Here is a 12,279-nt window from a genome sequence, read left to right as displayed (position 1 = left end):
AGAAAGAAAGAAAGAAAGAGGTAGCAGGAAGAATTTTAGAATAAAATGCAGTCTTTGAATTAATCAAAGATTCAGTCCTCAAAGTTAAGCCCATGGATCCCTTTACTCATTCCCAAATATAGCTAAATTGTGGGCTGATAGGAACTGAAGTCCAAAACATCTGTTGGCCTTGTTACTTCTATTCACCTGGATCACAAAAAGTTCCCCACAGAATTTGACAGGTCCCAAAAAACAAGATTATGGACACAGCACTGCAATAAAAGCTCCTCCCATTTTTATGTGCAACAGGTGCAGCTTTGATTGCATCATTGTAGCTACCATCTTGACTTTTTTTAACCACATCACATACATACCTCTGCCTGGTTGGAAAAGTGAAAGTGTGAGGAGATCCAGATTCAAATTCTCAACATATTATGTGGGGAACTTTTTGCGATCCACCTAGATCCAAAGAAATTAATTTTACAAGTCAGCCTGATTTATGTCAGAATGCTTTTTGGAAGTTTGAGCAACACTTACATTTGATTTATTTAGTTCTGATCCTGTTGCGTTTTCTAAAGTCGCATAGTGGCAATAATTCTTTTCTATAAGAAACTGAGGAGAGTTAATGAAATTGTTAATGAGACTGAATGTGATGTCTAGGGAAACAAATGGAGGATTACTTTAAATAACCTGAAATTGGTTACCAATTATCTTAAAATGAAGTTATGCAACTAGGTGACTTAGGTGTCTCAATGAATGTTTAATAATCATCTTACAGTTGGAGATGCAATTCAAGAGTTGGAAATTATCTTTGGGTTTGAGGTTTTTTCCCCCTTGGAGAGAACCAATTATTGTTACATTTGGGGCTGATATTAGTGGGACTGTTAATGTGCCTCTTGATGTGACTGTATATTAAAGAGTTGTGTGATCTTCTTAGCTATATTCCCATTATTGGGACTCTTGTCAGATTATCCATAACTGAATGTATTCCAGGAATGAGTGTTGACTAAAAGAATATAGCCTAGAAGGAGAAGTCTACATTTGATATATAGCAAAACATTACTGATGTGATTCTCCATATTTAAATTAGATGCAAGAGGGAAGATAATATACTTTGGACCAATCATTTTATCTCAAAATAACCTACCTTAGAACACGTGTCAAACTCGCCATGTCACATGATGTGTTGTGACGTATCGTGACTTTTTTTGCATTGCTGGAGCTGGGGTGGGCACAACTAACGCATGATGCAACCAGCCCATGGGCCAGCAGTTTAACACTCCTGCTTTAGAAGATTATTTTTGGAAGAAAACAGGAGAATCATGCATGCTACCTGGGGTAGTTGAATAAATTACAGGATATCAGTGATGTAAATACATTGATAGGTAAATTTTATCTATTTATCAAATTTTTATACTGCTCCTACACTTATGTGACTCTAAATAATTAAAATAGCATAGGAGGGCATGCCCAGGAGTCAAGATCCCCTTCTTCACTTAGCATTTTCTTTGAATTGTAGGAATAAGATGTAGATGGTTTCCTTTGGATTGACTATTCAAACTTTTTTAAACTGAGCTCAGCCAAAGAACTGAGGAACAAGGTCTGTCCTCTCCAGCCAGCCCCCTCAGCATGTTTTCCTGAAGCCTCCATCCATGTTAGAAACCATCTCCCACCGTTGAAGCAGAAGGTTATGCTGATAAACACAGCACATACAAAACAGCAAGTATTTAATCAGGTTTCTGCTTTAGAAAGGAAGCTTGCCAGATCCCACTAGGCTCAGGTTGATGCCATTTGCAAAAATAAATAAATAAATCCCCTGTTTATACAACTGGCCAATAGTCCACCAAAGGCCTGTCCTGCTTTTTCAAGCAAACAGCATTAGTTGAAAAGAATATTTCTCAGTTCTTCAATCCCTGCATCAAAGAGAACCATTTACAGTAATTTGGAGCTGACTGAGCTGGAAAATGTTCTGACAAAAAACCCCAGAAAAATGACCTAGCATTTCTCTGCCATATTTTATTCTCTTCTTATAGTTATTTTACTCAGTTTCTCAGCCAGCCTCCTTACTCTAGTGCTTTTAGAGCCATGTTTTGTTCCAAACTATTGTCTTTTGCTTCCCTCATCATTTTTTTTGTTGGTACAGGCATCTCGAGTGAACCATTCTATTCCATCTTTAATGATGGGGAGTGAGGTGTTACCCCCCGTCGATAGGGCTCGCAACTTGGGTGTCCTCCTGGATTCGCAGCTTAGTTTTGAAGATCATATAGGAGGGGGGGCCTTTGACCAGGGGCCCTTTGCCCAGGTTCGCCTGGTGCGCCAGTTGCGGCCCTATCTGGACCGAGATGCCTTGCGCACAGTCACTCATGCGCTCGTGACCTCCCGGTTAGACTATTGCAACTCTTTCTACATGGGGCTGCCCTTGAGGACCACTCGGAGGCTTCAGCTGGTGCAGAATGCAGCCGCGCGAGTTGTGATGGGGGCTTCCCGATACTCCCATGTAACACCTCTGCTCCGTGAGCTGCATTGGCTTCCGGTTGCCCTTTGGGTGAGATTCAAGGTGCTGGTGATGACCTATAAAGCCCTAAATGGCGTGGGTCCGGGATATCTGAGGGAACACCTGCTGCCGGCATCAAGTTCCCTTCGTCCTGTGCGCTCCCACAGGGAGGGCCTTCTCAGGGTGCCGCCGGCAAAAGACTGCCAGCGGGTAACACCCAGGGGGAGGGCCTTCTCTGTGGGTGCGCCTGCCCTTTGGAACCAGTTACCCGTAGAGCTCAGGACTGCCCCTGATCTTCGTTTGTTTCGCTGGGACCTGAAGACCTGGCTCTTTGAGCTTTCCAGCCAGCACTGAGAATTTTAATTTTAACTTATTGTAATTGGGTTTTAATTGGAGCTATAGGCGTTTTATATTTTACTCAAGGATAATTTAATTATTTTAATTATTAACTTTTTGTATTTGTTGTATTATTTTAATTACCTTGTGAACCGCCCTGAGTCCCATGGGAGAAGGGCGGTATATAAGTTCAATAAATAAATAAATAATAAATAATTCCATTAATCTATAGCCAGCTGTTTATCCCCATGGCATTACTACCATCCTTTCCATAGATTTTACAATAGGATTGCTATCTAGATTTTAAAAACAAGAAAAGAGAAAGCATTCTGCCTTGCCATTTATAAGAACAACCATCTAAGGCAGAGGTGGGGAACAATGACCCCTTTATGACTTGTGGACTTTATGAGCATGGCTGGCTCAGGAATTCTGGGAGCTGAAGTCCACAAGTCATAAAAGGGCCATCAATCCCCACCCTGATTTAAGGTGATTACTTTGGGGAATGGGCATCTGGGTATTTGAACACGTTGAAAGCTGAGATCTAGAGACGAAAGAAGAGCTCTTCTTGTCAATAAAGCTGACCCAGGCAGCCATCTTCCTCCCTCGGGGGATGAGATGTTTTGAAAGTCGCTTGGTTATTATTGCAGCGGCAATGCTGTTATGCTTTTCAGCGATGAAGTTGCAGCGAAGGCCAAGCCTGCTGATTCTTGGGAAAGGTTTCTGGTTGTAGAAATTCCTTCTTAAACCAGAGTGACAGTCACATTTTATTTTAGCAATCTCTCCATATCCCTGATAGATGTTCCTGGATGTGAATAAAGCCCCAAGAAGCAAAGCCAGCTTTGAACTTCTAACCACGTTGATTAAGGTGCATGTAGCAGCATTTGTTCCCACTTCTCCCTTTGGTCGTTTTTTAAAAAATGGCTGGATAATTGAAAACATTCCCTTAGTTTTACATCATTCCTCTTCAACATCTTGGGTTTACAACCCATATTTTGTTATTAGATGCAGTGATATCTGTATCTGTGTTACAATTTGTTAGTATTTATTTAAGGATTCAGAATTTTGAGTTAGAGCAGTCTGTTGGCAGTGGGCCACTGGCTATGACTGATACTTCAAAGACAAACCACTAAAAATAGTTACCCCATTACTTATTAATCAAGAATGTTAATAATATTTAGCACATCCTGTTGAAAGTGAATATATAATTAGATAAAATGGGATACGTGAAGGCTCCTTGGCCTTTCACTCTCTCATAAAAGATTTAAGCAAGAATTGCAAATATTTTCAGTAGCTAATAATTTGGCTGACAGGACAGATGTTCAGAAAATAGCAGGTTTTTTTTTCTGATTTTGCACATTCTGAAGTTGTGAACCTGTTCAATTCTTTTGAGATTTCTAAGTAGCAAAGTTTGAGAAGTACTACATTTCTAAAGTAATGAGAATATGAATGTAGATCCAGATGCCAGAAAGTGAGAAAAACTTTGCCAATTTACTGTTCTAACTCAAAATACTGAGTCCTTAAATAAATACCAATAAATAATAACACAAATACAGGTATCACTAGATACAATGCTAAAATGTGGGTAGTAAGCCCAGGAAATTGAAGAGGAAAGATATGAGACCATGGGGCAGTCTTTCTTGAAGATTTAAAAGCCTAAAATTCAATTTACCGTTTTGGAGAGTTGGAATTGCTTAATTTAAGATCAATTTCTTGTGGATTTTTTGAGTAGTTGTTTCTACTACTAGACGATCATAGCAATGAAAGAAGCTGTCAAAATATATAAACTGTGGAAATCAACCAGAATGATCAAGTTATGGAGAAAACCAAATTATGATGAAAAATTATTACATCTAAAGATAAAAAAAACCGGACGCCGGAGGCAGCCATTTCTTGGCTGTCAGTCTCGTGGCTCCGTAGAGCTGCCGAAAACAGCGTCGATCAGCTGTTCGGCGGCTCTGAAGCCCCCACCTCGGGAGAAGAGGAGGGGGTGAGCGTCCAGGTAGGGGTAGAGCTCTCCGGGGCCGCCAGAACTTAGAGTTTTGGCGGCAGAAGGATTGAGCCCCCCCCGAAGCCTGGGCATGCTCCGGACTGCGAGGCGCCTCTGCTCCAGGTTTTTTGGAGCAGAACAGGGCATTCGCAACCATCCCTGCTAGCAAGGAAGAGCTTTTGAGAACGAGGACGCAGGCAGAGCGATGCAGGAGATTTTGGTGAAGATGATGTTTTGATCTTTAACTCAATGGACTTTGCTGAATCTGTAAGTGAAAGTGCGTAGTTAACAATAGTGGGTGAAAATGGCGGCTATATCTTCTAAAGTTCCTGCCCTGAGGCAGCAGTCTTCGGTGAAAACTTCATTGTCCTCTGCATCTGAATCTGTATCAGCTTTTACAGCAAAAGATTTGCAGAATCTGTTGCAAGAGACTATGGAAAAGCAAATGCAGCAATTTGTTGAGATAATGGAGAAAAAGTTGGAGGAGAAGTTTACAGAGAAATTAAAAGAAATGAGAGCAGCCATCACATCTGCAATACAAAGCATGGTTAAAAGTATTGAGATTTTGGATGAAAGAGTGGAAGATCTTGCTCAAAATGATATTAGATTGGAAGCCAAAATGACAGAAACTGAAAATGTAATAGAGAAAATGGATTATGATTTGATTTCGACACAGTATTCTCAGATGGAGTTTGCTTTAAGAATCAGAGGCCTAATAGAAAATCCTAAGGAAAATTTGGAGAAAATGGTTTCTGAGGCTTTGGAAGGGGTGTTGAAGCGACCAGCAGATGAAATAATGCAAGATATAGATAAAATCTTCCGTGTTAATTCGTGGATCGCAAGACAAAGGAAACTACGCAGAGATGTGGTAGTTTATTTTACAAAGAGAATGATTAGAAATGAAGTTATTCAGGCCTCCTACAATATTGATTTTGTAATTGCTGAGCAAAAAGTTCTGATTTTAAAAGAGATCCCTGCAAAGATTTTAAGAAAAAGGAAGGAATTTGCTTTTTTGACACAAGAATTGAGACGACGTGATATTAAGTTTAGATGGCAAATACCAGTGGGTATGGTGGTGACCTATGAAGGTACGAGGTATTGTTTTACTACGGAGATTCAGGCACGTGATTTCTACAGTAATGTTTTAAAAGCAGTCCCCATACCATCTTTGGAATCTACAAAGAAAAAAGGTGAGAGAGAGTCTCAACGTTCCAGAGAGAACCCGCAAGTTGCTGAAGGGTTAACGCAGACAGATGTGAAAGATACAGGAGTGGGTCAAATTTCATTATCACTGGAGAAGGCCAGAAATTGGAAGAGGCGTGCTACTTCTGGACGAATGAATCAAGTCTGAAGATTTAGTCACATAATTGTAAGAGACAATAATGTAATAAGGATTATGGGAATTGGAATTGCTAGAAGGACTAAATATTTGGGGATATATTTTCTACCCTTATAAAATAATTATGTAATATTTCGTGTTGCTTTAGTTCTAAGATGATTATGAAAAGTTAATTGGGAAGATTTGTAGTAGTGTTTATTGATATTCTGTAGGTTATGATTTGTTATTTGGATGAAAAATTTTAAGCTTTTAGTTGGATAGTTTTATAAAATTGATATAAATTGTTTTCTTTGTGATTGAAGTTAATTTGTAATATTTTTATGGGTAATATTGGAATAGGTAATAGAATATAAGAATATAAGAATGATGTGATTATATAAAAATTTCTTAAGTTTGGAAAGTAATCTATGGTATTTTAAGTTGTATAACACATTAGGATAATGTGAATTTAAAGCTTAGTTGGAATGAGGAATAGTTTTAGACAATTGATATAAATTGGTTATTTGAGATTGTTTTTATTGGGTATCAGATTGGAAGGTATTATTTTGTATTTGAATAATCATTGATATGATATATATATGTATGTTTGGAATTTACCTATATGAGTTAAAGTTTGATAGTTTGAATAGCTTAGGATTGTTTGCGTAAGTTAGATCATGATTGTTTGTATTTTTATACCCTGTGTTTTGGTATTAGATTGGAAAGTATTATTTTGTATTTGTATAATTATTGATATGATATATATATATATATATATATATATATATATATATATATATATATATATATATATATATATATATATATATATATATATATATATATATATATATATATATATATATATTTCAAATGTTAACTATTTAGATTACCTTGCTAGGCCCCAAACATGGGGCAAATCTTTATTTCCTGTTTTCAGCCTATCTTGAAGGCTATCAAACAGGCAGTAGTCACACCGGACAATTCATATATTTGTGTAAATTACTAACAAAGAATTAAAGGGAAACTGAGATGCATTTCTGACTCCTTAGTCGTCCTCAGCCAGCTATACCCTTCTGAGATTCGAACCTGGGCTGATAACACATTAGGATAAATAACACTGCCTTGTATGCAATCAGCCCAGGTTCGAATCTCAGAAGGGTATAGCTGGCTGAGGACGACTAAGGAGTCAGAAATGCATCTCAGTTTCCGTTTAATTCTTTGTTAGTAATTTACACAAATATATATATATATATATATATATATATATATATATATATATATATATATATATATATATATATATATATATATATATATATATATATATATATATATATATGTTTGGAGTTTTCTTATATGAGTTAAAGTTCGGTAGTTTAAATAGTTTAGGATTGTTTGCGTAAGTTAGATTATGATTGTTTGTATTTTTATACCCTGTATTTTGCTCTGGGAAGCCGGGGGGGGGAGGGGAAAGGGAGGGAGGGGTTGGGGAGGGTTGGGGAGGGGGAAGAGGGTGGGGGGGAGGGGGTTGGGAGGGTTTTTTTTTCTCTTTCTCTTTTTTTGGTTTGTTAAAGATAAAATGTATTGTAAAACTTTTTAATAAAAAAAAGATAAAAAAACCACAAAGTAAATTCCAGCTCTATGAAGCATTGTGGAAGAAAATACAGTCCAGGTGACTGTCAGATATATTGAGTCCCCTCCTTCTAGTACAAGGAAGAAAAAAAAACATTTTGCAAGCATCAGCAAGAAAGAATACAGGGCAGCTGATTCCTTTTAACTTTTACCTATTACTGTGATGTTCAATGATGCTAAAGGCTTTGCCATAGCATATTTTCTTCTTGCATGGCACTTTTTCTTCTTCAGTTGAACTTCAGTATCAAACCCCAACCTTTTACCATAAACAATTACAAAGTAAGTTAAGTGCAATGAGGAATACTATGAAGTATGTCAGTGGCTAAGAGCTTTCATTCCCTTGGGATTATGGAATTGAAGGAGAAAGAGGGTAGGGATTCTCTTGAGTTGAACTCAGGTTTGGAGATTGCAGGCATATTCTATTTAGTTTTCTTGGCAGCAATACAGACCTGATTTACCACTGGGTTTTTGTTCTGTTTTTTTGCTGGGGGGGGACATTTTTGTTTCATTCAACTCTTAGTGGTCTCCCTTTCAATTATCAAACAGACATAACTCTACTTAGCTTTTTCCAGATCAGCCAAGGTCAGTTACTGCTGTCATCTGCAATTATGAAGTTGCTGTGTGAGATGGGGAGTCTCTAAATTAGATGATAGATGACTGATAGATGAGAGAGAGAGAGAGAGAGAGAGAGAGAGAGAGAGAATATAGAATTATGTACCTTAGTTTAATTTCTTAGATACATTTATTTTACAGTTATTACATTACAGAAAAATCCATTGTATTCTCTTTTATGAGGACATTTTACCAAATAGTAATATTTAATATTTTCAGTTCCTCTTTGTCTTGAGGCATCTATTTTTTGAAATTGCAAATATCACTGTTAAAAAAAAGAGAGATGGGCTTCGCTTAGCCTTGCTACTGTTCATTACATTGTTAGGGAAGTAGATCAAATAATAGCTTCCACTGATCTTTCTTGCATGCTTCCTCCTGCAGGCAGCCCCTTCTACACCAGGGGTCCTCAACCTTTGCAGCTTTAAGACTTGTGAAATTCTGGGAGTTGAAGTCCACAAGTCTTAAAGTTGCCAAAGTTGAGGACCCTGTTCTACACAACACTCTGGGAGTTGCAGTGATACAGAATGAGTGAGCAATTGTACTGGTAAGAACTTGGACCCAATTTCATTCTGTCCCAGTGGAAGTAAACTCTCACAGGCCAGGACAGAAAAGAGAGCTTTTCAAGACATGACAAAGGAAGAACAGGTGAACATTTCAGTTTTCTCTGGTAAAGGAGTAGTTAACTCTTCAGTTAAACCAATGTTTCTCAGCTTCAGCAACCTTAAAATATGCAGACTTCAATTCCCAGAATTCTCCCAGAAGTTCACATATCTTAAAGTTGCTGAGGTTGAGAAATGCTGGGTTAAACTATCTGTGAAAAAGAGGATTAAGCAATTCGCTGACATCCCCTATTCTGTAATGATTTCACTGATAAATGAAAGGTGGACTTTTGCTCACGGTATTCAGCTGTCAAGCTTCTGTATCCTAGCACTTTTCCTGCCATAAAACATGACTGATGAAACTCTGAGTCTTGTTTTCCTGACCAGGCTTTGCTTTGGGGTACAGCCAGCCCCAGTGTCAGGATCTGGAAGCAAGTTTTGCACTATTCACTCATTGTCCATGTCAGTATTTCTCAACATCGGTAATTTTAAGATGAATGGACTTTTTTTTTCTTTTAAGACCCTGCAATCCCTTTATTTGCAGTAGAGTCAGGGTAGCTGAATAGAGCTAAGCATTTACTGGCCAGATGCCCTTCCTGTCACCTACGTGGAGTTCATATTTTCTGTTTGCACCTTGAGAGAGAAACATCCACCTGTTGCTGCCTGGGATTGAACTCTCAACTTTCTGTATAGGAGGTGAGTGTCTTCACCTCTAGGCCACCATACCATTATTTATTTTTTATTATTTATTATTGGGACTTATATGCCGCCCTATCTCCTGAAGGACTCAGGGCAGCTAACAACAATAAAATACAACAATACAAAAGTTAAAAAGAATTAAATTAACAGCCCCAATAGAATAAATTAAAATTGGAGTTAAAAATTAAAAAACATTTTAAAATCCCTGTCGTCAGTCCAGGTCAGCCTGATGGAAAAGAAGTGTTTTAAGGCCGCAGCGAAAGGACCAGAGATCCGGGGCCATCCGGAGCTCAAGGGGAATTTGGTTCCATAGGGCTGGCGCTCCCACAGAGAAGGCCCTCCCCCTGGGGGTCGCCAGCAGACATTGTCTAGCCGACGGTACCCTGAGGAGGCCCTCTCTGTGTGAGCGTACTGGTCGATGGGAGATCGTTCCCGGCAGCAGACGGTCCTGCAGATATCCCGGGCCTAAGCCATGTAGGGCTTTAAAGGTAAGTACCAGCACCTTATGGATATCATCTCCCAGCATGCTAGCTGGGGAATTCTGGATGTTGAAGTCCACACATCTTAAAGTTGCTAAGGTTGAGAAACAATGATCTACATGAATGAGATTCCTTTCCATCTCTAGCAAAATATGATAAATACACAGCTCTTGTGTTGATAGGCAGTCCTTTTCTATACCACTTCATGAGCAATTGTAGCCACAAATTATTTCGTTAGGAGTCTTATTACAGTCTTCCCCAAACTGCTCCTCCTGTCCCGCTAGGGAGACTGGAAATTTATGTCCAAAATACCTCGAGGCCATTGGGTTGGAGAAAATTATAGCTTCAGAATTATAGGAAGACATGGGGAAAATTGAAATAGCACAAAATAGCTACATTTCGGAAATTAAACTTTTTTCTCCCTGGGATTTTTCGGGGGGTGGGGGGGAGCCATCATTCTCCTGGCAAAGCTTCTTGCTGACACATGCATTCCAGTGATCCCAATTTCAGAAAACTAACTCTGTGACCTCAATTGCTGTGTTCCCTGCAGATTTTGCAGAATCAGAGAAGTGCCCATTCTGAAGACACTGACAGTGAAGGGTCTCGTCTAAGAGGCTTCTCCTGACTTGAAGGTCTGATCATGCAGAAGGTGGAACTGAGCCCACTGGAATGCAAGCAAGAGACTTCCTTCCAATCCCAGTCCTGTATTCCCTATTATAAAGCAACCAGGTTGGCTCCTTAAAACAGTGCTTGCTTCCCATAACTGTAAATCCTCCACTTTCTTGCCTACTGTAGCAACCAAGGCTCCATGTGTACTGCATTGCTGGCAGGGAGATGGGAGAATCATCAATAAGTTGAACAAGATAGACAGCCTGCTTGGCAGAAGTTGCTGAAGCAGCACCCCTTCCTATTGGCTAGACCTGGGAGAGGTTCTGCTAGGACCAAATGTGAATAGCCACCAATTGCTACTCCCTGGAAAGCAGAATGGAATCTGGATAACTAAGAGATGTTGTTTTTAAATCTAAGTCGAGATTGATTAGATGGGGGCTCTTGGAGAGCAGAATATTCTCCCAGTGCAAATCCACCGAGCCTTTTTCCCTTTGGCTGGTAGACAAGTATTCAGTTACAGAACTCTTAAATCCTAACACTGGCAAGAGGCCATTTAAGACACTAGGTCCAATGCCCTGCTCAGTGAGGAATCCAAGTGAAAGTGTCCACAAAAGATGACTGGCCAGTCTCTGCCTAAAGACCCCCATTCAATGGTAGCCAATCATTTTTTCACAGTCGTTTCCCTTATTAAATTCTGTCTTAGAACCTGCCTTCTTGCAACTTCAATTGATTAATCAGCATCCTGCCCCTCTGAAATGATAGAAAGTGGGTATGCTGGACATGGTGCTGAGATCCTTTCTGGTATTTGAAGAGAGCTATCTCAAGGTTGAACATCCCCAGCAACCTGAATCTCTCCCTTCATTGAATGGAGTTCCTAGTTTCCCAACTGTCTTCTTTGCCCTTCTCTGAGCCTATTGCAGTTTCTCCGATTTGCTGAACCGGAAGCAGTACTCAAGATGGGCAGTCTGAGGAATGCCAAACAAAGTGGAATTTTTAGATTCAACATTTAGATTGCCTCTTTCAAATTAGTGTTGTCTGAATTCTTGTAGCACTATTTCTATTGGCTTACTTTAAGGTAAAAGAACAACAAGGAAAAACCTGATCTATTTGTTTTTATTGTGTTATGGGTACACTGCTGTGGGGAAGGGATAAATGGATGGGTGGATGGATGGATGGATGGATGGATGGATGGATGGATGGATGGATGGATGGAAGGAAGGAAGGAATGGTTTTCCTTGTTGACAGCAACTTTTTAAATGACAAAACAAGAATTTCTTAAACCAGCCTTTGCCAATCTGGCATGTTCAGATGCAGTAGAATTGCACTACTCAGGTGACCCGGACGACACAGATAAACCTCCAAGTGGCCTCATCAACTCTCTTAAAAGAATGCAAGTGATCAGCTGCCTGAAAAGAATAGAAATCCTTCCATTTCCCACCATCCAGTTAGAGCTGAAGAAGCTTCTTGGATGAGAAGCGAAATGTCTTCAAAGAAAAAACTAGAAAGTCCTGTTGCCTTGTGAAAAAGCACCT

The sequence above is a fragment of the Vipera berus genome (assembly GCF_964194415.1).
Source record: "Vipera berus genome assembly, chromosome: 1".
NCBI classification, from domain to species: domain Eukaryota; kingdom Metazoa; phylum Chordata; class Lepidosauria; order Squamata; family Viperidae; genus Vipera; species Vipera berus.
Note: the sequence above shows the minus strand (reverse complement) of the source record.